Here is a 27,372-nt window from a genome sequence, read left to right as displayed (position 1 = left end):
GTGCCTCTCCCTCCTGTGCCTCTCCCTCCCTCCTGCGCACCTCCATCCCTCCTGTGCCTCTCCCTCCTGTGCACCTCCCTCCTGTGCCTCTCCCTCCTGTACCTCTCCCTCCTCCTGTGCCTCTCCCTCCCTCCTCTGCCTCTTCCTCCTGTGCCTCTCCCTCCTGCGCACCTCCCTCTTGTGCCTCTCCCTCCTGCGCTCCTCCCTCCTGTGCATCTCCCTCCTGTACCTCTCCCTCCTGTGCCTCTCCCTCCTCCTATGCCTCGCCCGCCCTCCTGAGCCTCTCCCTCCTGTGCACCACCCTCCTGTGCACCTCTCTCCTGTGTGTAATATAGCTCCACATAGTGGACTACTGCTCCACCTAGTGGACTACTGTGGCAATGCAACTGCTGATGTATATAATAAAAGCATCATGTGACAATGTCACCTGACAAGTTCCTGCAGAGCCATCTGGTATGTGTGTGTTTGTGATGTCGTAAGGAAAATATCACATTGGCGAGGTAGGATAGGATAGTAACATAAGAAATATTAACAAGAGTAGGCCATACGGCCCCTCGAGCCTGCTCTGCCATTCAATAAGATCATGACTGATCTGATCTTGGCCTCAATTCCACTTCCCTGCCCGCTCCCCATAACCCTTGACTCCCTTATCATTCAGAATGATACCCTTCTGTGCTGCATCCATGATACCAATGGAAGAGGCTGGGTCATTGGTTTGCTAAGAATGACCTGACAGACCATTGTTTAAAGAGACACTGAGGAAAAATGTCTGCGGATTTCTGATCCCAGCACTGCCACAGCTTAAAAATATGAGTGCTCTGGTCCAAACAAAACTACAGCGAATGAAAGACCATTCGTGAGACAAAGGAAATGATGAAATCCAATCCTATGGAGACCTGAATGACACAAAGCACTTCTGTAATGCAATAAAGGAGATGTTGGTAGTTCATTTGTTCTTGACAACATTGGAAGACAATATTTATTGCTGGTCCTCAGTTGCCCCAAGGGCTTTGAGTCATGTATGGGGAGGACCTAGGTGGTAGGGTCCTTCCCTTAAGGACATTGGTGATGTACATTTCTTATGATACTCGCCCACAAATGACCAGATTTATGGAATTTCAGTTTCACAATTTGCCATGGTGGGATTTGAACTCATGACATCTGGGTTGTAATACAGCATGATAAGCACTAGGATACGGTACCCTAACCAATACTGCACGTCTGAAGAGTTCAGAATTGGCAAGGTTGAGATCAAGCAAAGATAGTGCAATCACTGAGGAACTATTGAATAGATCATCCGTCATTATAGACGTCGACATTGTCACAGCTACACTATAACATGGATGTATCCCAAAGGTTGCCAAGGTTAATGAAACCATCAAAGCAATGAAGTCTGATAAAATTCCAGAACTGGATAGTGTTATGTATGCAACACCTTGCAACCAGCATTCTACCGCCACCAGAGGGCGCATCTGTTGGAGTTCCAAAGGATCCCAGCATCCCTTGGGAGCACTGCATATAAGCAGGCCTCCCATGTCGTGCGAGCACTCTGGAGTCAGAATAAAGAGACTAAGGTCAAACTTACTCAAGTCTACAGCACTCCGTCACATTGCTTTATTTGGGACATAACAACTGGCGATGAGTAATAGATAATGAACTATCATGCGAAAATGCAGAAACCTGTTGGTCTCCCTGAGAAATTCTCAGAAGGTGACAATTGGGAAGCCTTCGTAGAGCGACTCGACCAATACTTTGTGGCCAACGAGCTGGAAGTGAATGAGAACGCTGCCAAACGAAGGGCGATCCTCCTCACTGTCTGCGGGGCAAGAACCTTTGAACTCATGACGAATCTTATTGCTCTGGTGAAACCAACAACCAAATCATATGAAGAACTGTGTACATAACATAAGAACATAAGAACATAAGAATTATGAACAGGAGTAGGCCATCCAGCCCCTCGAGCCTGCTCCGCCATTCAACAAGATCATGGCTGATCCGGCCGTGGACTCAGCTCCACTTGCCCGCCCGCTCCCCATAATCCTTAATTCCCTTATTGGTTAAAAATCTATCTATCTGTAATTTGAATACATTCAATGAGCTAGCCTCAACTGCTTCCTTGGGCAGAGAATTCCACAGATTCACAACCCTCTGGGAGAAGAAATTCCTTCTAAACTCGGTTTTAAATTGGCTCCCCCGTATTTTGAGGCTGTGCCCCTTGTTCTAGTCTCCCCGACCAGTGGAAACAACCTCTCTGCCTCTATCTTGTCTATCCCTTTCATGATTTTAAATGTTTCTATAAGATCACCCCTCATACTTCTGAACTCCAACGAGTAAAGACCCAGTCTACTCAATCTATTATCATAAGGTAACCCCTCATCTCCGGAATCAGCCTAGTGAATCGTCTCTGTACCTCCTCCAAAGCTAGTATATCCTTCCTTAAATAAGGTGACCAAAACTGCACGCAGTGCTCCAGGTGCGGCCTCACCAATACCCTGTACAGTTGCAGCAGGACCTCCTTGCTTTTGTACTCCATCCCTCTCGCAATGAAGGCCAACATTTCATTTCCCTTCCTGATTACCTGCTGCACCTGCAAACTATCTTTTTGGGATTCATGCACAAGGACCCCCAGGTCCCTCTGCACCGCAGCATGTTATAATTTCTCCCCATTCAAATAATATTCTCTTTTACTGTTTTTTTTCCCAAGGTGGATGACCTCACATTTTCCGACATTGTATTCCATCTGCCAAACCTTAGCCCATTCGCTTAACCTATCTAAATCTCTTTGCAGTCTCTCTGTGTCCTCTACACAACCCGCTTTACCACTAATCTTTGTGTCATCTGCAAATTTTGTTACACTACACTCTGTCCCCTCTTCCAGGTCATCTATGTATATTGTAAACAGTTGTAGTCCCAGCACCGATCCCTGTGGCACACCACTAACCACCGATTTCCAACCCGAAAAGGACCCATTTATCCCGACTCTCTGCTTTCTGTTCGCCAGCCAATTCTCGATCCATGCTAATACATTTGTCTGACTCCGCGTACCTTTATCTTCTGCAGTAACCTTTTGTATGGCACCTTATCGAATGCCTTTTGGAAATCTAAATACACCACATCCATCGGTACACCTCAATCCACCATGCTCGTTATATCCTCAAAGAATTCCAGTAAATTAGTTAAACATGATTTCCCCTTCATGAATCAATGTTGCGTCTGCTTGATTGCACTATTCCTATTTAGATGTCCCGCTATTTCTTCCTTAATGATAGCTTCAAGCATTTTCCCCACTACAGATGTTAAACTAACCGGCCTATAGTTACCTGCCTTTTGTCTGCCCCATTTTTTAAACAGAGGCGTTACATTAGCTGCTTTCCAATCCGCTGGTACCTCCCCAGAGTCCAGAGAATTTTGGTAGATTATAACGAATGCATCTGCTATAAATCCGCCATCTCTTTTAATACCCTGGGATGCATTTCATCAGGACCAGAGGACTTGTCTACCTTGAGTCCCATTAGCCTGTCCAGCACTACCCCGCCTAGTGACAGTGATTATTTCAAGATCCTCCCTTCCCACATTCCCGTGACCAGCAATTTTTGGCATGGTTTTTGTGTCTTCCACTGTGAAGACCGAAGCAAAATAATTGTTTAAGGTTTTAGCCATTTCCACATTTCCCATTATTAAATCCCCCTTCTCATCTTCTAAGGGACCAACATTTACTTTAGTCACTCTTTTCTGTTTTATATATCGGTAAAAGCTTTTACTCTCTGTTTTTATGTTTTGCGCAAGTTTACTTTCGTAATCTATCTTTCCTTTCTTTATTGTTTTCTTCGTCATTCTTTGCTGTCATTTAAAATTTTCCCAATCTTCTAGTTTCCCACTAACCTTGGCCACCTTATGCGCACTGGTTTTTAATTTGATACTCTCCTTTATTTCCTTGGTTATCCACGGCTGGTTATCCCTTCTCTTACCGCCCTTCTTTTACACTGGAATATATTTTTGTTGAGCACTATGAAAGAGCTCCTTAAAAGTCCTCCACTGTTCCTCAATTGTGCCACCGTTTAGTCAGTGTTCCCAGTCTACTTTAGCTAACTCTGCCCTCATCCCACTGTAGTCCCCTTTGTTTAAGCATAGTACGCTCGTTTGAGACACTACTTCCTCACCTTCAATCTGTATTACAAATTCAACCATACTGTGATCACTCATTCCGAGAGGATCTTTTACCAGAAGATCGTTTATTATTCCTGTCTCATTACACAGGACAGATCTAAGATAGCTTGCTTCCTTGTAGGTTCTGTAACATACTGTTCTAAGAAACAATCCCGTACGCATTCTATCAATTCCTCCTCAAGGCTACCCCGTGCGATTTGATTTGACGATATGTAGGTTAAAATCCCCCATGATTACTGCCGTTCCTTTTTCACATGCCTCCATTATTCCCTTGATTATTGTCTGCCCCACCGTGAAGTTATTATTTGGCGGCCTATAAACTACGCCCACCAGTGACTTTTTCCCCTTACTATCTCTAATCTCCACCCACAATGATTCAACATTTTGTTCATTAGAGCCAATATCGTCTCTCACAACTGCCCTGATATCATCCTTTATTAACAGAGCTACCCCACCTCCTTTCCCTTCTTGTCTATCTTTCCGAATTGTCAGATACCCCTGTATGTTTAATTCCAGTCTTGGCCACCCTGCAACCACGTTTCTGTAATGGCCACCAAATCATAACCATTTGTAATGATTTGTGCCGTCAACTCATTTACTTTATTTCGAATGCTGTGTGCGTTTAGGTAGAGTGTTTTAATACTAGTTTTTAAACCATGATTTTTAGTTTTGACCCCTCCTGCAGCCCCTTTATATTCATACATATTGTCCCTTCCTATCACCTTGTGGTTTACACTTACCCCAGTGCTCAGTTGCCTCCTGCCTTTTGCATTCTTTCTTGGGGTCCTGTTCATCTGAGCTCTCACCCACTCTAATGAGTTCAGAGCCATCTCCTGGGTTCCGAATACTCCTCGCATTGAGGCACCGAGCTTTCAGGCTTGCCTTTTTTTTATACTTTGACTCTTTAGCATTTTGCTGTACAGTGGCCCTTTTTGTTTTTTGCCTTGGGTTTCTCTGTCCTCCACTTTTACTCATCTCCTTTCTGTCATTTGCTTCTGTCTCCATTTTGTTTCCCTCTGTCTCTCTGCATTGGTTCCCATCCCCCTGCCATATTAGTTTAACTCCTCCCCAACAGCACTAGCAAACACTCTCCCTAGGACATTGGTTCCGGTCCTGCCCAGGTGCAGACCATCCGGTTTGTACTGGTCCCACCTCCCCCAGAACCGATTCCAATGCCCCAGGAATTTGAATCCCTCCCTGCTGCACCACTGCTCAAGCCACGTATTCATCTGAGCTATCCTGCGATTCCTACTCTGACTAGCACATAGCACTGGTAGCAATCCTGAGATTACCACTTTTGAGGTCCTCCTTTTTAATTTAGCTCCTAGCTCCTTAAATTCGTTTCGTAGTCCTCATCCCTTTTTTTACCTATGTTGTTGGTACCAATGTGCACCACGACAACTGGCTGTTCACCCTCCCTTTTCAGAATGTCCTGCACCCGCTTCAAGACACACTTGATCCTGAGATTACCACTTTTGAGGTCCTCCTTTTTAATTTAGCTCCTAGCTCCTTAAATTCGTCTCGTAGTCCTCATCCCTTTTTTTACCTATATCGTTGGTACCAATGTGCGCCACGACAACTGGCTGTTCACCCTCCCTTTTCAGAATATCCTGCACCCGCTTTAAGACACCCTTGATCCTTGCACCAGGGAGACAACATACCATCCTGGAGTCTCGGTTGCGGCCGCAGAAACACCTATATATTCCCCTTACAATTGAATCCCCTATCACTATCGCTCTTCCACTCTTTTTCCTGCCCTCCTGTGCAGCAGAGCCAGCCATGGTGCCATGAACTTGGCTGCTGCTACCCTCCCCTTATGAGTCATCCCCCTCAACAGTACTCAAAGCGGTGTAGCTGTTTGCAGGGGGATGACCGCAGGGGACCCCTGCACTACCTTCCTTGCACTGCTCTTCCTGCTGGTCTTCCATTCCCTAGCTGGCTGCGGACCCTTCACCTGCGGTAAGACCAACTCGCTACACGTGCTGCTCACGTCATTTTCAGCATCGTGGATGCTCCAGAGTGAATCCACCCTCAGCTCCAATTCCGCAACGCGGTCTGTCAGGAGCTGGAGGCGGATACACTTCCCGCACACGTAGTCGTCAGGGACACCGGAAGTGTCCTTGAGTTCCCACATGGTACAGGAGGAGCATATCACGTGACCGAGCTCTCCTGCCATGACTTAACCTTTAGATACACTTAATTTGGTGACAACCCTGTTAACAGGTTACTTACTGATATAAAAAATAAGAAGAAAAGCTGCTCGCCAATCACCAGCCAATCACTTACCCCTTTGGCTGTGACGTCACCTTTTGATTTCTTTCTACTTCTTTTTTGCTTTTTCTCCCGGCTGGAGCTGCACAAGCCATGCCTCTCCACGCATCCTGGACTCGCGCTGCTCAAACTGTCGCTCCTCCTCTGACATTGGGCCTTTATAGGCCACTCCACGCACCCCAGGCTCGCGCTGCTCGAACTGCTGCTCCTCCTCCGACGTTGGGCCTTTATAGGCCTCTCCTCGCAGACTGGTCCAGGAGCATCTAAATCCGAAGGAGAGCGTTCTGATGGCAAGGTATCGGTTTTATACATCTCAACGGTCTGAAGGCCAGGAAGTGATGATCTATGTCACCGAACTAAGGCGCCTTGCAGGACATAGCGAATTCGGTGGATTCCTGGAGCAAATGCTAAGAGACTTTTTTGTGCTTGGCATTAGCCATGAGGTTATCCTTCGCAAACTATTGTCTGTTGAAACACCGAACCTGAGCAAAGCCATTACGATAGCCCAGGCATTTATGTCCATCAGCAATAACACCAAACAAATTTCGCAGCATAAAGATGCATCGGCAAGTCGTTTTCAGGCAGGAATGACTATGGCAGAACGTACACACCTGTAGTTGCACAACCTCAGATGACTCAGAGTCCGCCATCAAGTGTGAATGCGAGACAATTAATATCTTGTTGGCGCTGCAGAAGTGATCATCGAGCCCATCAATGCCGCTTTAACCACTATGCATGCAAAGGCTGTGGAACAATGGGATACCTCCAGCAAATGTGCAGACGAGCTGCAAACCCTGCAAACTACTTTGTTGCAGAGAAAGACCTATCCATGGCAGATCAAACTGAACTAAAGACTCGAACCGAGGAGGCAGACGTGTACGGGGTACACACCTTCACCACGAAATGTCCACCGATCATGTTAAAAGTTGAACTGAACGGAATTCCAGTATCCATGGAACTGGACATGGGTGCGAGTCAGTCTATCATGAGCAAAAAGGCCTTTGAGAGGCTGTGGTGCAACAAGGCACAAAGGCCCAAGCTGAGCCCTATTCATACGAAGCTGAGAATTTACACTAAAGAGCTGATCCCTGTAATTGGCAGTGCAGCAGGAAAAGTCTCCAATGATGGAGCGGTGCACAAACTACCACTATGGATTGTACCAGGAGATGGCCCCACACTGTTCGACAGAAGCTGGCTGCAAAAAAGCCGCTGGAACTGGGACGACATCCGAGCGCTTTCGTCCGTCGACGACGCCTCATGTGCCCAGGTTTTGAGCAAGTTACCGTCGTTGTTTGAACCAGGCATCGGAAATTTCTCAGGGGCGAAGGTGCAGATCCACTTGGTTCCCGGTACACAACCCATCCATCACAAGGCACGTGCGGTGCCATACATGATGCGAGAGAAAGTGGAGATCGAGCTGGACAGGCTGCAGCGCGAGGGCATCGGGTGTGTGTTACAACAAGCAAACGAATCGGGAACATTGCAACCGGTCGCTTATGCATCCAGGAGTTTTTGCAAGGCCGACAAGGCCGACAGCATGATTGAAAAAGAAGCTCTGGCATGCATTTACGGGGTGAAAAACATGCACCAGTATCTATTTGGGCTTAAGTTCGAGTTAGAAACTAACCATAAGCTGCTCATATCGCTATTCTCAGAGAGCAAAGGTATTAATACCAATGCCTCTGCTCACATCGAAAGATGGGCGCTCACGCTGTCTGCATATAACTATGTAATTCGCCACAGGCCAGGCACAGAGGACTGCGCTGATGTTCTCAGTCGGCTACCATTGTCCACCACTGGGGTGGAAATGGCATAGCCTGCAGACTAGCTCTTGGTGATGGATGCATTCGATAACGAAAAGTCACCCGTTGCAGCCCCCCAGATGAGGACCTGGACCAGCTAGGATCCTTTACTGTCCCTTGTAAAATACTGTGTCCTCCATGGGAGCTGGTCCTCCATCCCAGCGGAGATGCATGAAGAGATCAAGTCATTCCAGCGGCGCAAAGACGAAATGTCCATACAGGCGGACTGTCTTTTGTGGGGTAATCGCGTGGTTTTGCCTAAGAAAGGCAGGGAAACGTTCATACGCGACCTACACAGTAACCACCCAGGCATAGTAATGATGGAAGCTATAGCCAGATCCCATGTGTGGTGGCCCGGCATTGACTCAGATTTGGATCTTGCATGCGCCAATGCAACACTTTCTCTCAACTGAGCAATGCACCCAGGGAGCCATCGCTAAGTTTGTGGTCATGGCCCTCAAACCGTTGTCTAGCATCCACGTTGACTTTGCTGGCCCGTTTCTAGGCAAAATATTTTTGGTTGTTGTGGATGCTTATTCAAAATGGATTGAGTGTGTAATACTGTCTGTAAGCACATCCACTGCCACCAACGAGAGCTTACGAGCCATGTTTGCCACGCACGGCCTGCCTGATGTCCTTGTCAGCGACAATCGGCCGTGCTTCACCAGCGCTGAATTCAAGGAATTCATGATCGCAATGGGACCAAGCACGTCACCTCTGACCCGTTCAAGCCCGCATCTAACGGCCAAGCTTGAAACGCGTGTCGCAAGGCTCCCTGCAGACCCACCTGTCCTGAGTCCTGCTCAGCTACTGCACTCGCTCACCGGGGTTCCTCCTGCCGAACTGCTCATGAAAAGGGCACTCAAAACAAGGCTCTCTCTAGTCCACCCTGATCTCCATAATTATGTCGAGGACAGGCGGCATCAATAAAGCATGTACCATGATTGCGCAAATTTGTCACGCGATATTGAAGTCAATGACCCTGTATTTGTACTCAACTATGGACATGGTCCCAAATGGCTTGCTGGCACTGTCGGAGCCAAAGAAGGGAGTAGGGTGTTTGAGGTCAAACTTGCAATGGACTAACTTGCAGAAACCCTTTGGACCAAAACAAACTGCGATTCACAGACAGCCACGAGCTACCTGAAGAGGACACCATCAACTTCGACCCTCCGATACACACACACTGACATCACGGTTGACCACGAAGCTGAACTCATCATCCCCAGCAGCCCAGCAAGGCCAGCTGCGCAGCAGCCCAGCGAAGGCCCAACCAACTCACCTGCAGCTGTGTTTGTACCAAGAGGATCGACTAGGGAGCGGAAAGCCCCAGATCGTCTCACCTTGTAAATAAGTATATTATTGACTTTGGCGGGGAGTGATGTTATGTATGCAACACCTTGTAACCAGCATTCTACCGCCACCAGAGGGCGCATCTGTTGGAGTCCCAAGGGATCCCAGCATCCTTTGGGAGCACTGCATATAAGCAGGCCTCCCATGCTGTGCAAGCATACTGGAGTCAGAATAAAGAGACTAAGGTCACACTTACTCAAGTCGACAGTACTTAGTCACATTGCTTTATTTGAGACATAACAGATCGGATCCTTGCAAGCGATTTATAAATGCAGCTGCGTGGCTCTCACAGAATGGACACAGACTCTCCAAATCTATCTTTAGATTGCACCATCTCATGAGACCTAAGGGATTGGGTAATTGTTACTATCTACAAACAGAAAGCAGAGAAAAGAGGTACTATGACAAATACCGTTCATTTTTTTCAACAGCTGGAAAAATATCTTCCAGATACTCAAATATTTTATTGTCTGCTTGAAAAGATGGTCAACTCAATCCTCCCAGAGGTACAATGGGGGTGAAATGAGTTACTGGTGGTAGGGCAAGGAGAATTATAGTAAATCAGTATCCCATTGACCTCAATAGAAAAGAATAACGTGCTGGCGATTCACCATCAGTCGTTTTGCGCTATCGCCAAAGTTGAATGTCAGCTCCAAGTGTGTTCAGAGCAAATCACAGCGCTGACGTGAGCTTCATTATCCAGCAGATTCAAGACAAATGTATGGAGCAGCAGAGAGACCATTACAGGAAAACTTATTGACTTGAACAAGGCTCCTGACAAGGTCAGTGACTGGATATTCAACTTTGGTGGCTAGGGAGATTTCTCCTAATTGTCAATGAGCTCCATGGTGGAAAGCGTGGTAAGGAGGGCATTTATTGATGCTGTCTGAGCTTTTAGCATAATCAATCAGCTCAAAGAAGAGTATATCGTCACAAATCTCTTCAGACTCTTCATGGCTATGTTGCAAGTGGTCTAGGTATTTGCATACATTTCGACACATCTTGAAAGCTCTTCAACCTGAATAGTGCCTACTGTGTCTTGATAAAGAATGTAGAAAGAACATTCCAGAATGCCAAAAATGGACGTTTTACAGCTAGAAGAGACTAAACAGCAGCAGAGTGGGCAGTGATTGAGATATGTGGACATGCTGCAACACAATGTCGAGCTATGTAATGTCACTGGGGAAATCTTGGCGAGCCGCAATAGGTGATACTCTCAGCTGGTATGAGCACCAGCTTGTTGCCCTTCTGAAGAAGTGGCGGCGACTGTGGAAAAATGATTGTTTGATCCCATGAAATGTGTCAGAGAGCTTACCTCTTTCGTGCTTTCCTTAATTTTCATCAGTGCTGATACGTCCTTACTACACAGTATAAATGCACACAAGGCCCATGCTTGAGAGAAGGTCAATCTGTGACCTGTCCTTTATTCCTTAGCACTCAAGTGATGAAGGTGGGTGGAGCTTCCCCTTTTATACCTGAAGGTCCAGGTTAGGAGTGTCTCCCACCTAGTGGTCAGTGTTCTCACGGTGTACAACTTAGGTCAGTTTATACATGGGTTACAATGCTGGTTGAATACATGACATCACCTCCCCCCCAAAGTCTTATTGGGATCACAGGTTGAGTCTCTCTGGTGGTTTACGCTCCCTTGTAGAGCGCCTGAGTTGGGGCTCCGGTTGTTGGGCGCTGGCCTGAGTGTCTGCTGTTTGCAGTGCCTCAGGCCTGTCCGGACTGCCCACAGTGACTGGGCTCTCCTCCCTTTGGTTCCGGTGTTTGGTCACCTGTGGTGGAGTGAACTCTATATCGTGTTCTTCCTCTGCTTCTTCTATGGGGTTGCTGAACCTCCTTTTTGTTTGATCCACATGTTTGCAGCAGATTTGTCCATTGGTAAGTTTAACGACCAGAATCCTATTTCCCTCTTTGGCAACCACAGTGCCTGCGAGCCATTTGGGCCCTGCAGCGTAGTTGAGGACAAAAACAGGATCATTTACATCAATACATCGCGCCCGCACATTCCTGTCATGGTAGTGATATTGTGACTGGCGCCTGCTCTCGACAATTTCTTTCATGGTGGGGTGTATAAGGGATAATCGGGTTTTGAGCGTCCTTTTCATTAGTAGCTCTGCGGGTGGAACCCCTGTGAGCGAGTGTGGTCGGGGTCTATAGGCCAACAGGAGGCGTGATAAGCGGCATTGTAGGGAACCCCCTTGGATTCTGAGCATTCCCTGTTTGATTATCTGCACTGCTCGTTTGAGGCCAGCTTGAACGGTGCCGTTCTGACATGGTTAATTCCATTGCCTGCCATGAAGTCCTGGAATTCAGTGCTTGTGAAGCACGGGCCATTGTCGCTGACCAAGATGTCCGGTAGACCATGGGCGGCGAACATTGCCCATAGACTTTCTACCGTGGCAGAGGATGTGCTTGAATTTAAAATGTCACACTCGATCCATTTGGAGTAGGCGTCTACTACAACCAAAAACATTTTCCCATGAAAGGACCTGCGTAGTCCACATGGATGCGTGACCAAGGCTTGGCGGGCCATGGCCAGGGGCTAAGGGGGGCTTCCCTGGGTGCATGGCCCAGCTGGGCACACGTGTTGCACCTGCGAACACAAAGTTCCAGATCTGCGTCTATCCCTGGCCACCAAACGTGTGACCTGGCAATTGCCTTCATCGTGACAATGCCCGGGTGCCCATTGTGGAGTTCTCTGATGAACACCTCTCTGCCCATCTGGGGCATGACTACGCGGTTTCCCCACAGTAGGCAATCGGCCTGAATCGAGAGTTCATCCTTGCGCTTGTGAAATGGTTTAAATTTCTCAGGGCATGCCCTGTACGTGGCTGCCCAGTCCCCATTCAGGACACATTTCTTGACTAGAGACAATAGCGGGTCTCTATTTGTCCAGACTTTAATCTGACGGGCTGTCACGGGTGAGTCTTCGCTTCCGAAAGCTTCAACAGCCATGACCATCTCAGCACCATGCTCAGTAGCCCCCTCAGTGGTGGCTAGTGGGAACCTGCTGAGTGCATCGGCACAGTTTTCGGTGCCCGGTCTGTGCCGAATTGTGTAGTCATAGGCAGCTAACGTGAGTGCCCACCTCTGTATGCGGGCCGATGCGTTTGCATTTATAGCCTTGTTGTCGGCCAAAAGGGACGTTAGGGGTTTGTCTCCAGCTCAAATTTCCTGCCAAACAGGTACTGGTGCATTTTCTTTACCTCATATACACATGCGAGCGCTTCCTTTTCTACCATCCCGTAGCCCCTTTCTGCCTGGGACAGACTCCTGGAGGCATAAGCTACCGACTGTAACTGACCCTTGGCATTGACAAGCTGCAACACACACCCGACACCATAGGACGACGCATCGCACGTTAACACAAGTTTCTTACATGGGTCATATAGTGTTAACAGATTGTTGGAACATAACAAATTGCGTGCTCTATTAAAAGCCCTTTCCTGGCTGATCCCCCAGACCCATTCATGACCTTTGCGTAGGAGCACGTGTAGCGGCTCTAGCAGCGTGCTCAATTTGGGAAGAAAGTTACCAAAATAGTTCAGGAGCCCCAGGAACGAATGCAGCTCCGTCGTGTTATGGGGTCTGGGTGCTCTCTGGATCGCTTCCGTCTTGGATGCAGTAGGGCTGATCCCATCTGCTGCTACCCTCATCCCGAGGAATTTACCTCTGGAGCTAGGAAGACGCACTTCGCCTTTTTCAGTTGCAGACCTACCCGGTCCAGTCTGCGTAGCACCTCCTCCAGGTTGTAGAGGTGTTCTTCAGTATCGTAACCCGTAATGAGGATGTCATCCTGAAAAACCACCGTTCCTGGAATCGACTTGAGGAGGCTTTCCATATTTCGTTGGAAGATCGCGGCGGCCGAGCGAATCCTGAACGGACATCTGTTGTACTCAAACAACCCCTTGTGTGTCGTGATGGTGGTCAGCTTCTTCGACTCACTCGCCAGCTCCTGGGTCATGTAAGCTGTGGTCAGGTCCAATTTTGAAAAAAGTTTGCCACCGGATAGCGTCGCAAAGAGGTCCTCCGCTCTCGGTAGCGGGTACTGGTCTTGGAGTGACACCCGATTGATGGTGGCCTTGTAATCGCCACATATCCTGACCGACCCATCCACCTTGAGCACCGGCACAATCGGGCTTGCCCAGTCACTGAATTCGACTGACGAGATGATGCCTTCCCTCAACAGGTGGTCCAATTCGCCTTCTATCTTTTCCTGCATCACGTACGGCACCGCTCTGGCCTTGTGGTGTACTGGTCTGGCGTCCGGGTTTATGTGAATCACTACCTTGGCCCCCATGAAAATGCCAATGCCGGGTTGAAATAATGAGTCAAATTTGTCCAGGACCTGTGAGCATGATACTCGCTCCACAGAGGAAATTGCATTGACATCGCCCCATTTCCAGTTCATGACAGCAAGCCAACTCTTCCCCAGTCGTGCGGGACCATCCCCTGGGACAATCCAGAGTGACAACCTGTTCTCCGAATCTTTGTGGATCACGACTACCGTGGCGCTGCCTAGCACCGGAATGGTCTGCTTTGTGTAAGTCCGTAGCTGTGCGTCAATCGCCGATAATTTTGGCCTCCTGGCCTTGGATGCCCACAACTTTTCGAACTGTTTGATACCCATCAGGGACTAGCTGGCACCCGTGTCTAACTCCATTGATACTGGGATGCCATTGAGGAGCACTTTCATCATTATCGGTGGCGTCCTGGTGTATGAAATGTATACGTGCTCCACATGAACTCACTGAACTTCAGCTTCTTGTGATTTCCCCTAGTATCCATTTCTGCAATTTCTGCAGGTATTTTGCTCATCTCTGCAAACTCCAGCTGAATGTATGCCTCCACGCCTCCAGCATGAGTTGCAGTTTGAAACAAAAGGTCCCTTGCCAGTCGATCGTCCCTGACTGCCCCTGTTATTGTCCTTGAGTGCACCATTAAAGGTGTTGATGGCCCCATTACTGGCCGCATTGTCCCTTGCAATGGCATGAATCGCTGTTCAGCTTGCCATTGTCTCTGTCGAACTCCCCCTCTGGGTTCGACTACATGTTGGGGCATGCCTGACTGCCCTTGTCTGCCTGGAGAACTGTGTGCTGCTTTAACAATGTTGAATCTCTGTCCCAACCATTCCTTAACACAGTACCTCTCGTCTGTTCTGCTAGTGGCCATGCTCGCGTGGTTTAAATCCCAGTTTCTTGTCGCCATTGATACGTCCTTACTACACAGTATTAATGCACACAAGGCCCATGCTTGAGAGAAGGTCAGTCTGTGACCTGTCCTTTATTCCTTAGCACTCAAGTGATGAAGGTGGATGGAGCTTCCCCTTTTATACCTGAAGGTCCAGGTTAGGAGTGTCTCCCACCTAGTGGTCAGTGTTCTCACGGTGTACAACTTAGGTCAGTTTATACATGGGTTACAATGCTGGTTGAATACATGACAAGTGCAGTCACCAAGACTGATTCTCTTTCCAACAGGAGTCAGCTCCTTAAATTGTGAAGGACCACAACCACTGTCCTATTTAATCCTACGCTTTTCCACCTTGTTGACATCTTGCACTATGGGCTATGGCCATTCACCTAGGTTTCTCAATAAATAAAAAAATAACAGCTAGATAATGTCGAGTATATCCTGTAAAAGTGATGAATAATTGTCCTACCAAAGTAGAGTGAGACATGTTTGAAATGACATACCTGTGAACTACTAAACAAAAGTGTATGCAAATAGAACGTGCACAGCACAGACAGAGAAACAACTGCACAATCATGAATGTGTTGGAACACCAAAGCAACTAATTAGATTTTTGTGCCCACGATTTCCTATCTGGTGATCTCATGATCTCAGCTGTGCTTTTGCCAGCTGGAGACATGATGTATCACCACAAGATGGATTAGGGGACACGATCACCCAAGCTGGTGCCTTACGTCTCCAAGTGGCTGAGGGGTAGCATTGGAAAAGACCTGGGAATAACCTGCGCACCTGTCATCTTGGAGATATCATAGGGGGCTGAAATTGGTCTTCGTCAATAGTGCCAAATAGCTAGCGAATCATCAGCCTGTTTCACACACTGCACAATTTTCTTTTGCATTAGCTTCAATATAAAAAAAATGGACAGAATGTAAGATGGGCATACCATTTGTTACCTAGCATTTTGCACTATCACCATTGACCAATTTCACCCCACTGCCCCCATGTGGGGTACAGGAAAGCATGGGGTTAATTTTTAGCTTCATTGCCTGGACATTACTCTGGTGGAGTGAAAGTTGCTCAAATTTCATTTCATTGAAATCATGGGATGAAAATCGGGCGATTCAATAAAGGTCGGATGACTCGCTCTGCCAGAATATCACCTTGGCAGAGACAATGGCAGAATTTTATGTACCTGGGTGGGTCAGGTGCAGGTAGTCGCTGTGGTAGGTCGCGACCCCATTCCTCATTTCATTCTGCTCCTGAGATCGACTTTCACTTAATGGCATCGCTATCTTGTGCACCTCCCTCCTGTGTACCTCCCTCCCATGCCCCTTCTTCTCTCCTGTACATCTCCCTCCTGTGCACCTCCATCCTGTGCACCTCCCTCCTGTGCATCTCCCTCCTGTGCACATCTCTCCTGTGCACCTCCCTCCTGTGCACCTCTCTCCTGTGCACATCTCTCCTGTGCACCTCTCTCCTGTGCACCTCCCTCTTGTGCACCTCTCACCTGTGCACCTCCCTTCTGTGAACCTGCCTCCTATGCACCTCCCTTCTGTGCAGCTCCTTCCTGTGCACCTCTCTACTGTGCACCTCCCTTCTGTGCAGCTCTCTCCTATGCTCCTTCCTCCTGTGCACCTCTCTCCTCTGTACGTCCCTCCTCTGGACCTCTCTGCAGTGCACCTCAAAGTTCCTGATGATGAAAACCATAACCCGGGTGAGTTTAGAAAGGAAACAGGCTATTTTCTTGACTGAAGCAGGCCTCGAGGTGTATGAAACCCTGAAAGATGTATTTCTGCCCATCAAGCCAAAGAACACGTCACTGATGGAGAATCTAACCAAGTTCGAACAGCACTACAGTCCTCAACCCCTAGAAATTGCTGAAAGTTATCATTTTGGAATATGAGATCAATTAATTGACGATGGTATCAGTGAGTACATTGTAACTTTAAAAAAGCTATCCATTCTCTGTAATTTCTGAAACTTTGAGGACTGAGCATTGCGTGACCGCTTTGTTTGTGGGATGAAAAATGAAACAATCAGAAGAAAGTTGTTGACAACTCCTAACTTGACTTTTGATTTAGCTTGTCAGACAGCTATGTAAATGGATATGGCTGACCAATATTTCTGAGAATTTTGTGCCATTTCCAGTCTTCAGACAACTGAGGTGAATCGTCTGCAGGTTAAAAGGAAACGGCAGTTGGGCCCCAAGGCCTCAGCAACTGGCCAAGGTAACAGTGAATTGAAGTCGTGCTATCAGTGTCTGGGACAACACATTGCTGAAAACTGTCCATATGTGAAGGCAGGGTGTTTCTTCTACAAGAAAATTGAGCATCTTGCGAAGGCATGCCGACTGAAGGGTAAACCAACTTTCAAGGCTATAAGTAGAAGTTGGCAGACACTACATAGCATTGAAGAGAAGCAACAGGATGAGGATGTTCTGGAGATACACAGCATCAGGAGCACAAGGGTATCTAACAACAATTCGCAAAATATTGTCATCCAAGTAGATGTTGCAGGAACCAGGATACCCATGGAAATCGACACTGATGCATCCATGAGCATAGTATCTGAATTTCTATATCTCGACATGTTACATGATTTTCGACTGGAGTAATTGAAGATCGAGCTGTGAAGCTACTCAGGAGAGCAAATTCCTGTTATAGGACTTATCACCATACCAGTGAAATACAAGGATCAGTTTCAGAGCTTGCCTCTCATAGTAATGGCAAGAGACAAGCCTGCCTTGATAGGTAGAAAGTAATTGGAATCACTGAAGCTGGCTTGGAATGAGATTTTTCGTGTGAGAAGGGGAGAGCCATGGTGACGCGGCACCATGATGATGTAATCACGGCGGTCACTCCACACTACCTCTAACTTCCGCCCCTCAGTTGTTGTCACCACCGCTTATCTGCCCCCCAGATGCAGTCACCACTCCCATAATGATCGAGTTCCGGATCGGAGGAAAAAATCCTCAAAGAACCGAATAGGATGGGAGTGCCCCATTTCGGGTGGGGGTTGGGGGGGATTTCTAACCCCTAGGTGTACATTTTCGTCAGTGTACAACATGTCAATTGGTAAGCAAGCATCCAGCACAGTACCATTACAGCCATGGAAATGGTCCTTCTAGGATGTGGCAAAGGTTACATGTTGATTTTGCTGAAGGACAACGATTGTTCATTGTGATTGATAGCCATTCAATGAGGGTAGAGGTGTTTCCGATGTGGAAATTAACAACAAGTAAAACACTGGACAATTTGCGAAGATTGTTTTCTTCATATGGCCTCGCAGAAGAAATTGTGTCTGATAATGGGTCGCATTTTGTTCAGAAGAAGTTGCACAGTTCATAAGCATAAATGGTGTGAAACATACCAAAGTTCCACCGTACCAGCCTGCTTCGAATGGTGCAGCAGAGCGCACAGTATAAATGGTAAAACGTGCTCTTATCAATCAAATGTTGGATCCAATCCAAAGAAATGGCAGTTGTCAATGGACCACAAACTAGCAAATTTTCTAATTACTTATCGTAATACTTCTCATACAACTACTGGCAGAACACCAGCAGAGTTATTTCTCAAATCACAGCCATGAACTAGGTTCTCATTGTTAAAGCCAAACTTGGCACAGTCTGTAGAAGGGGAACAATCATGACAGAAAGAAAGTCATGATAGAGGTAGAGTAAGAGAGAAAAGTGTGAAATTGAATCAGAAGGTTAGAGTGAAGAACCATCACCATAAATGATTAAAGTGGTTACCAGGAAGAGTAGTGAACATATGTGGTCCTCGCACATATTTGATCAAGATGTTTGATCATGGAAAGGTTAGGTTTGTTCACATTAATCATATTTTACCTACAGATGTGGAAGGAGTTGAAAGTTGAAATGATTCAATTATTTCTGATGAGTCAGATAGTCTTATTACAAGTAGAGTACCAGCAGCAAATCCTACATCAGATGTACTAGAAACAAGTCCAAGAGAATGTCAGAATTTAAATCTGAGTCTGAGTCAGGCAGACAAATAGTCCAGAGTTGTAGAGAGTCCAAATGGAGTTCAAGGGTTGCCCTTGGAGAAAAACTCTCCTCAGGCTCAGCCTAGAATTTGTCTTAAGTTCAACACCAAGTTTGGGAAGTTCTGTTCAAGAGCGAATGCATCCTCTTCAAAACAGAAAACCAGTGGTTAAGTTTGATTTGTAAATATGGAAAAATAAGTCCATATCTTTTGTGGCGTATAACCATGCAAGTTATGAATAATGATTATTTTGTTATGATTACTTCTTCAATAAGGAGGGAGAAATGTAATAGAGCTCCCCCTAGTGGACTACTGCTCCACCTAGTGGACTACTGTGGTAATGCAACTACTGATGTAAATAATAAATGGGTCATGTGGCAAAGTCACATGATGATAGTTTCTGTATTGGAGCCAGTTTGCAGAATGTGTTTGTTAGTGATGTCATAAGAATATATCACAGCCTCTGTCCTGCACACCTCACTCCTGTGTACCTCTCTCCTGTGCACCTCCCTCCTGTGCACCTCTCTCTCTGCAATTCCCTCCTGATCCTACCACAACCCGTCATCACTAACATTGGATGGTGATGCTCTTCCTCTTCTGATGTGCTGTCAACACATCCAAGGTGCTTCCTATCCTGATGACCAATGCAAATGACCGTGGAATTTTAAACTTGTGAGTTGCGCCTTAAACAACTTATGTTTGTGTTTTCCCCGATCTTTTAAGCTCTTCAAAATGCAGTCAGGTTCTTAGGCGCACAGGCACTAGTAGGCTTGTTTTAAAAGTTTTTTCATATCAAATAATATTTAGTTTACTCATCATCATAGGCAGTCCCTCGAAATCGAGGAAGACTTGCTTCCACTCCTGAAGTGAGTTCTTTGGTGGCTGAACAGTCCAATACGAGAGCCACAGACTCTGTCACAGGTGGGACAGACAGTCGTTGAGGGAAGGGGTAGGTGGGACTGGTTTGCCACACACTCTTTCTGCTGCCTGTGCTTGATTTCTGCATGCTCTCGGCGTTGAGACTCGAGGTGCTCAGCACCCTCCTGGATGCACTTTCTCCAATGGTGTCAGTGAGGATGCCGCACTTTATCAGGGAGGCTTTGAAGGTGTCCTTGTAACGTTTCCGCTGCCCATCTTTGGCTTGTTTGCCGTGAAGGAGCTCCACATCGAGCACTTTACGAAGTTAATGAGTGTACACCAATGAAACTATTAAATGGTTAGCATAGTTTTATTTAAGTCATTTTCAGTGAGTTTAAATCAGGTTACTCACTTATTAAAAAAGCTTATTTTTGCCAAATTAATAAAACTGCACCAAGGAATTATTTTTAATGGATAGAGAAAAAAAAGGAAACAATTATGTTGTATTACACTGCTTGATTGCACTGATTCATGGAAAATGTCAGGTTGATGATAATGCAAATGAATTTTAGTAGAAGCTTGCATCCTAACCTACCAGAGCAATTTCAAGCACATTTTGGACGCAATTTCCTGATTGCACGCAAAACAGAAACTCTATCTCCCTGGAGTATTCTAACTGATTTTTTTTTCCACCCTGCTTCTCTGGCTGAGGGATACTGATTCCCATTCTTCACTCTCACCCCAGCTAGCCTGACACAGGCCAAGATTTGAATCTGGGACCCTTGTAGTGTATAGCCCAATATCACTCGCATAGTACATTTGACCACTGAGTCACAGGGTATCAGTGTTGCAATTTTAAAACTAAACCTTATAAATTTGTCACATCTCGTTCTCAGCTTCTGCAACACTGGAATGTCTGCTGCTTATTACATAATTATCAATGTACTGCGAGCATTGGTATTTCAGGATTAGTCACAGGGGCCTAGACATTCGGCCACACAGGCCTTCATCTCTTGCTCACACATGTGGTAATATTTGTCAATCTGTGGACGTATACTAATCTTTCACTAATTCTGCATTGATGATTGTTCAGAGTCCTTCCCTGAACTCAATTCATTTTACCCAACCCTGTAGGTTAGTTTGGCAATACACTAGCATCAATAATTTTAATGATTACAGTGCACCTAGTTACTCACAGTAACAAGGCATTGAGTACAAAAGGTAGCTATTAACACCCCCAACCTTTGGGAGAACAGGCAATCATGTGTTGAAACTGTCTGTTTCTTATGCTTTGTTCCTGTTTTGCCTGTTTCTCCTTAAGGCAGTTCCTCATGTACCCAACTCCATGCGGTAGCCACATGACCATGACATCATCCATCCTCAGCCAATCAGTAACACTATTGCCCATTTAACCCATATATGGATAAGATCCCATATTGTATCTCCCTGATTCTTTTCAGCAGTTTTCCAACAGACACAACTTAAAACAAACTGCAGTAAGACAATTTAGGATTATACCCCTCAGCGGACAAATTAATTTACCATTTGTCATGCATTCTCCGAGTACTAACAGAGTATTGTGACATGAGCCTGCAATAAATCGCCATTCACAAAGCTGTACAAACTTCCGCGGTGTTAGATCGTACAGTCATCTCTCTGCAAAGCTATGCATAAAGGTTACATGTGCATCTCATTTTAAAATCCTTTGAGAATACTCCCAGCCATTTTGCAGACTCAATCTCGACACTTGCTTTGCAAAAAGCAAATTTAAAGGAATACTCCAGGTTAGGGCTCTGACGTGGCTTTAAACTGTTCATTGGCTTTGCCTTCCAATTTTCTCACATTCACTCCTGATGTTGGTGACTCATACTAAGGCATGGTTCCTTGGGTACTGGATGCTGCCCAATTGTCAACTGGCTATTCAACCATATGAAGCATTACATCCTCGGTCAAGCCTGTCCTCATCAGAAATTCACACATGCACGTTTTCCAGCACGAGACAGAAATTCTGGCTAATTTTTACTCCCCCTAATGCAGAGGAAGTGAGGCAAATTGTAATACCTGTACTACAGCCCTGCCTGTGCTCAGCTTCCTCAGCACAGAGCAGAAACCTCTTTGGTCTGCATGGGTCAGGTCCACACTGGACACAGTGCTTACTAACTAATCCATCAGGATTTTCTCAAGTACTCATCTGAAAGATAAATCCATGAGTCCAGTATATAGAAAAAAAATATATATATATTTAAAAGTTGAAAGCAAATAATCTATTTTAAAACAGTGACCTCATCATTGTTGCTTTCTTGATGTGGGCTGCAGTATATGTGTAAATTTCTGCGGCCACTCAGTGAACATGACATTTGCTCAAGTACACTCAGCTCCCAGCAGTCTCTGTCCAACTGCCCATGGATAGAAAGGAGCAGCTCCGATTCTTGGGAAATGAGGTTGAGCAATGAAATGGCCTGTTTCAGTGCCTTTCCTTGAAAATGTGTTGAAGATTGAGGCCCCAGGTCAAAAGCAAGTTACCACATGGTGAGTTTCTCAAAATGTTTTCATTTGTGCAATTTTCAATTATATTGGAGGGCCTTACCATGGAGTATTCCTGTAATCTGATTGGTTGCTTTAGAGGCAGTTCCTGAGCGTGATATATGCACTTCTTTCTTCTGAATGCTGCATGTCTTCAGTGGGCCTATGGTAGCAATTTAATAAATTGTCCTAACTTGTGGCCTCTAGGCAGGTAACATACTTTGGCTGCCTCTAACTTGGCCATTTTGATTCAGGCTTCGGTTGCTCTGTTGCCTTTGCTCAGCCAGGTGAATGTTTGTTTGCATTGCTGTGGATTTTTCCCAAATTTAAAAACTGAACAGGTGGCCAGAGGAAGCTAAGACCACAGCTTCAGTTATCTTTGCTACTAAAGAAACTAATTAAAATCCTTATTGACTTTAAAACTAATCCTAACACAAGGCACAAAGCTAGAGCAGGCAGCCCACTCTGGTGCTAGATTGTTTCATCCTAAACCGGATAAGAGACAATCTAAGTACTTGCTCCCAATTCCTTTTCTTTATAGGATCTTTACCATTTTCTTTCTTCTCAGGCAGCAGTTGGCTATCTGTGGGCTCCTTCACTGTGAACAAGCCCCATGAAGAGATATAAAGGTCAAACTTTGTCGCTCGATCGAACGGGGCGGCTGATGAGAGACCTGATCAACTTATATGGTCGAGTCTTAGTAACATCGAATAGATGAGCTAATCGCGCTGCTTATAGGTAGATTTCCGGTTGGGAGGTTGAGAAATCTGGTCGGACTGACACTGATTATGGGCCTGTAGCACCTTAAAAGAGAGGGCTGAAAAGATTGAAAGGGGGAGGCTGTGGGATCAATGAGCAGGGTGGATAAGGGGAAACCAGTGGATGTGGTGGATTTCCAGAAGGCATTCAATAAGGTGTCACATAAAAGGTTACTGCACCAGATAATAGTTCACGTGGTTGGGGGTAATATATTAACATGGATAGAGGATTGGTTAACTAACAAAAAACAGAAGTCGGCATAAATGGGTAATTTTCCGATTGGCAAATGGTAACTAGTGGGATGCCACAGGGATCAGTGCTGGGGCCTCAACTATTTACAATATAGATCAATGACTTGGATGAAGGGACCGAGTGTAATATAACAAGTTTGCTGATGATACAAAGATGGCTTGGAAAGCAAGTTGTGAGGAGGACACAAATAATCTGCAAAGGGATATAGACAGGCTAAGTGAGTGGGTAAACATTTGGCAGATGGAGTATAATGTGGGAAAGTATGAGGTTATCCACTTTGGCAGGAAAAATAAAAAAGCAAATTATTATTTAAATGGAGAGATATTACAAAATGCTGCAGTACAGCGGGACCTGGGGGTCTTTGTGCATGAAACACAAAAGGTTAGTGTGCAGGTAGAGCAAGTAATCAGGAAAGCAAATGGAATGTTGGCCTTTATTGCAAGGGGGATAGAGTATAAAAGCAGGGAAGTCCTGATTCAACTGTACAGGGTATTGGTGAGACCACACTTAGAGTACTGCGTACAGTTTTGGTCTCCTTATTTAAGGAGGGATATACTTGCATTGGAGGCAGTTGAGAGAAGGTTCACTAGGTTGATTCATGAGATGAAGAGGTTGACATGAAGAAAGGTTGAGTAGGTTGGGCCTATACTCATTTAGGTTGGGCCTATACTCATTGGAGTTTAGAAAAATGAGAGGTGATCTTATTGAAAGATATGAGATACTGAGGGGGCTCGCCAAGTTGGATGTGGAGAGGATGTTTCCACTTGTGGTGGAATCTAGAACTAGGGGGCATAGTTTCAGAATAAGGGGTCGCCCATTTAGAACTGAATTGAGATGGAATTTCCTCTCTCAGAGGGTCGTAAAACTGTGGAATTCTCTGCCCCAGAGAGCTGTGAAGGCTGGGTCATTAAATATATTAAAGGTGGAGATAGACAGAATTTTGAATGATAAGGGAGTGAAGGGTTATAGGGAGTGGGCAGGGAAGTGGAGCTGAGCCCAAGATCAGATCATCCATGATCTTGTTAAATGGTGGCGCAGGCTCGAGGGTGATGTATAAAATGAGTAGTGTGTAAAAAGGGTGATGTGTAAATCGGATGGTGTGTAAATCAGACTATGTGTAAATCAGACCATGTGTAAATACAACGGTGTGTAAATCCAATGGTGTGTAAATCGGACGGTGTGTAAATCGGACGGTGTATAAATCAGACCATGTGTAAATTGGACCATGTGTAAATCCAACGGTGTGTAAATCGGACCGTGTGTAAAACCAGCGGCTGATCTGATCGCGAGAGTTGGACACCGAGTGTGTTAGGTCAAAATGACCCTTCATGTCAGTCACGCACCAGTGTGTCTGCACTTCCAATGCCCAGTTGCAAAATAATTCATACAATAGCTAGTGAATTTGACATTAGCTGGTTGCCAACTCTTCCCTTGGTCTGTTTTGTGCACTTTTCTTTTTCCTAGCTTCATGATTTAACATGATTAATGCAAAAGGGTGGCCTTTTATTCAAATTACGGCACTAGTATTAAGAATTAATCCTCAAAGCATTTGCCACACTTATTACTCATATTAGATTTGCAAATAACTCATAGGACTTAAAATAGCTCCTGCTGCTGTTTTCATTTTGTCGGAAAATCAAGCACTTTTTTTATACATTCAATGGTATAACAAACTGCAGCTGGAGGATTTCTACTGAAACCTGATTCCAATTATTGGGTATAAGTACATGCATCAAAGCTCACAGTCTGTGCCTGTTCCCTTTAACTAAAACTTTAAGGTGGTGGGTTCGTTCTTACATGTTATATTATTTATGTGCCGATTGTAGTAATTCTGACATTTACAGGACTTTTTTTCCCTGCTCTGTACATTCCAGATTTCAACAGTAAAGTGGTGTACATTTTTGAACGGTGATCGCCATCAGCTATCTAGTTTCATCTTAGATTGCTCCATCTGATTTCTATTTGTTGGTTCATCCTCTTGATTCTTTCCCCACCAGCTCTGGGGGGCTCCAGGGCTCTGCTCTCTCCCCCCACCCCCCCTACCCCACTCTGTTCCTTCTCTATATCAATGATCCCTTCCACTCATCAATCAACCATATCATAGCGTCTGTCACAAGAGGAAATGTGGCAGTCTGGATAGAAGGTTGGTTGACAGACAAGAAACAAGGGGTTAGGGTAAATGGATATTGCTCAGGTTGAATAAAGGTTGGATTTGGTGAACCCCAGGGGTCAGTGGCAGGTCCACTTTTGACTTCATGTTTGGTACATTTTACAGTTCAATATCCACTCTTCCTCATGTTTCCACTCAACATTCAGCAACTACCTATTCAGCGCACTGCATCTTCAGACCTCCTGCGGTGCAATAGCTGAATCCCTACATGTTGATGCTCTTGAATGTGATAATAAAAGTCCTTCAAAGACACGTGGTGGTGGTCGGGGGGAGGGGGGAGGGGGGACGGTTGGACTGGGTTTCCAACTGCAGGAGTGCTCCTTCATGCCCCACTAAAACCTTCCTGCTCGCTGCTGACCTATTCTCCCCCTCCCCTCAGAATCTGCTCACCCACCAACCTCCCCCCCCTTACCCCCAACCCCCCGCCAACAAGCCGTACCTGCTGGCCAGCATCGCACTGAGAAAATGTTCATGAGATTTAGCCTGCGTGCATTGGGTCCATTCGGCATCCAACCTAAAAGTCAGCCCTGCAATTTCTTCAAAGTCCAACCAACAGCTCCCATTTCTTACGATTGACAGCTCTAGCTTTAGTCCTTCTTTATCCAGTTGGTATTCTTGAATCCCATCATTTCCTCTGCTTTTAGATGGAAATCCCATATATCCTACATCACCTCATTTATACCAAGCAGTCCCCCCATAACCATTCACCCTTGCTAAAGCTCACATCTGTTCAACAACTAACACTCCCATATCTGAGAAGGCTTTTCAATCATCTCTCTCAAATTTTTGGACAGCATTCAAATGTTTGTCAACCTTCTCTTGCCTCTGGCCTCCAACCTCCCTCCCTTTGACCTTTCTTATCTCTCTTCATTTTACTGATGCACCTTTGAACTTTCCTCTCTTCCAGCCCAAGCTCCAAACACTCAGTATTCTCCCATGATGTGTCACTACACATTCATGTGCAACCTGCAGATGCATTTAGTGGTAATGTAATTTCAGATTTGTATCAATTGTGCTTAATTAGGGTGTCAGTCATGGCTTAGTGGGTAGCACTCTTATCTCTGAGTTCGAAGGTTGTGAGTTCAAGCCCCACTCCCGAGACATGAGCACATAATCTAGGCTGGCACTCCAGTACAGTACTGAGGGAGAGTTGCACTGTTGGACATGTGCCGTCTTTCAGATGAGATGTTAACCCGAGGCACTGTCTGCCTTCTCAGGTGGACACATAAGATCCCACGGCACTATTCTATGCAGAGCAGGCAAGTTCTCCCCTGTGCCCTGGCCAATATTTATCCCTCAACCAACATCATTAAAAAGAGCAGATTATCTGGTCATTATCTTGTTGATAGTTGTAGGACCATGCTGTGCACAAATTGGCTGATGCGTGACTGCATTACAAAAGTACATCATTGCATATAAAGTACTTTGGGACAGTGTGAAAATGCTAATCTTTCTTTTTAATGTTATAATGGGATTTTCTGGAGAACTTTACAAGGAATGGACAATGATACAAGACACAAAGGTTCTTTATACAGGAGGTCATTCCTCATTCCTTTAATCTTAATCAAGCGCAGACAGTGGAAAGAGCGTGCGGCAAACCAGTCCCACCCACCCCTTCCCTCAATGACTATCTGTCCCACCTGTGACAGAGTCTGTGGCTCTCATATTGGACTGTTCAGCCACCAAAGAACTCACTTCAGGAGTGGAAGCAAGTCTTCCTCGATTCCGAGAGACTGCCTATGATGATGATGACTCCTACTGTTCAGTCTGTTTCTGATTAAGGTGGAAGTTACCAGCATCACTGTAGAATTAGTCACTCCTTCCATTCACTCACACAAGCTTGGCTGAAAGGTCAAAGGAAAAATTACTTTTGCAAACTATGACCTGGCAAGTCATTCCCTCAATGCAAATGAAGAGTCTGACAAAGGGACTGAATAAGTATCTTTGGGTACAGACAACTGATGATTTTAGACATAGATCCAAGACACAGGACAGAGAAATCCAACATTCAACACAT

The sequence above is a fragment of the Pristiophorus japonicus genome, chromosome 3 (assembly GCF_044704955.1).
Source record: "Pristiophorus japonicus isolate sPriJap1 chromosome 3, sPriJap1.hap1, whole genome shotgun sequence".
Taxonomy (NCBI): domain Eukaryota; kingdom Metazoa; phylum Chordata; class Chondrichthyes; family Pristiophoridae; genus Pristiophorus; species Pristiophorus japonicus.
Note: the sequence above shows the minus strand (reverse complement) of the source record.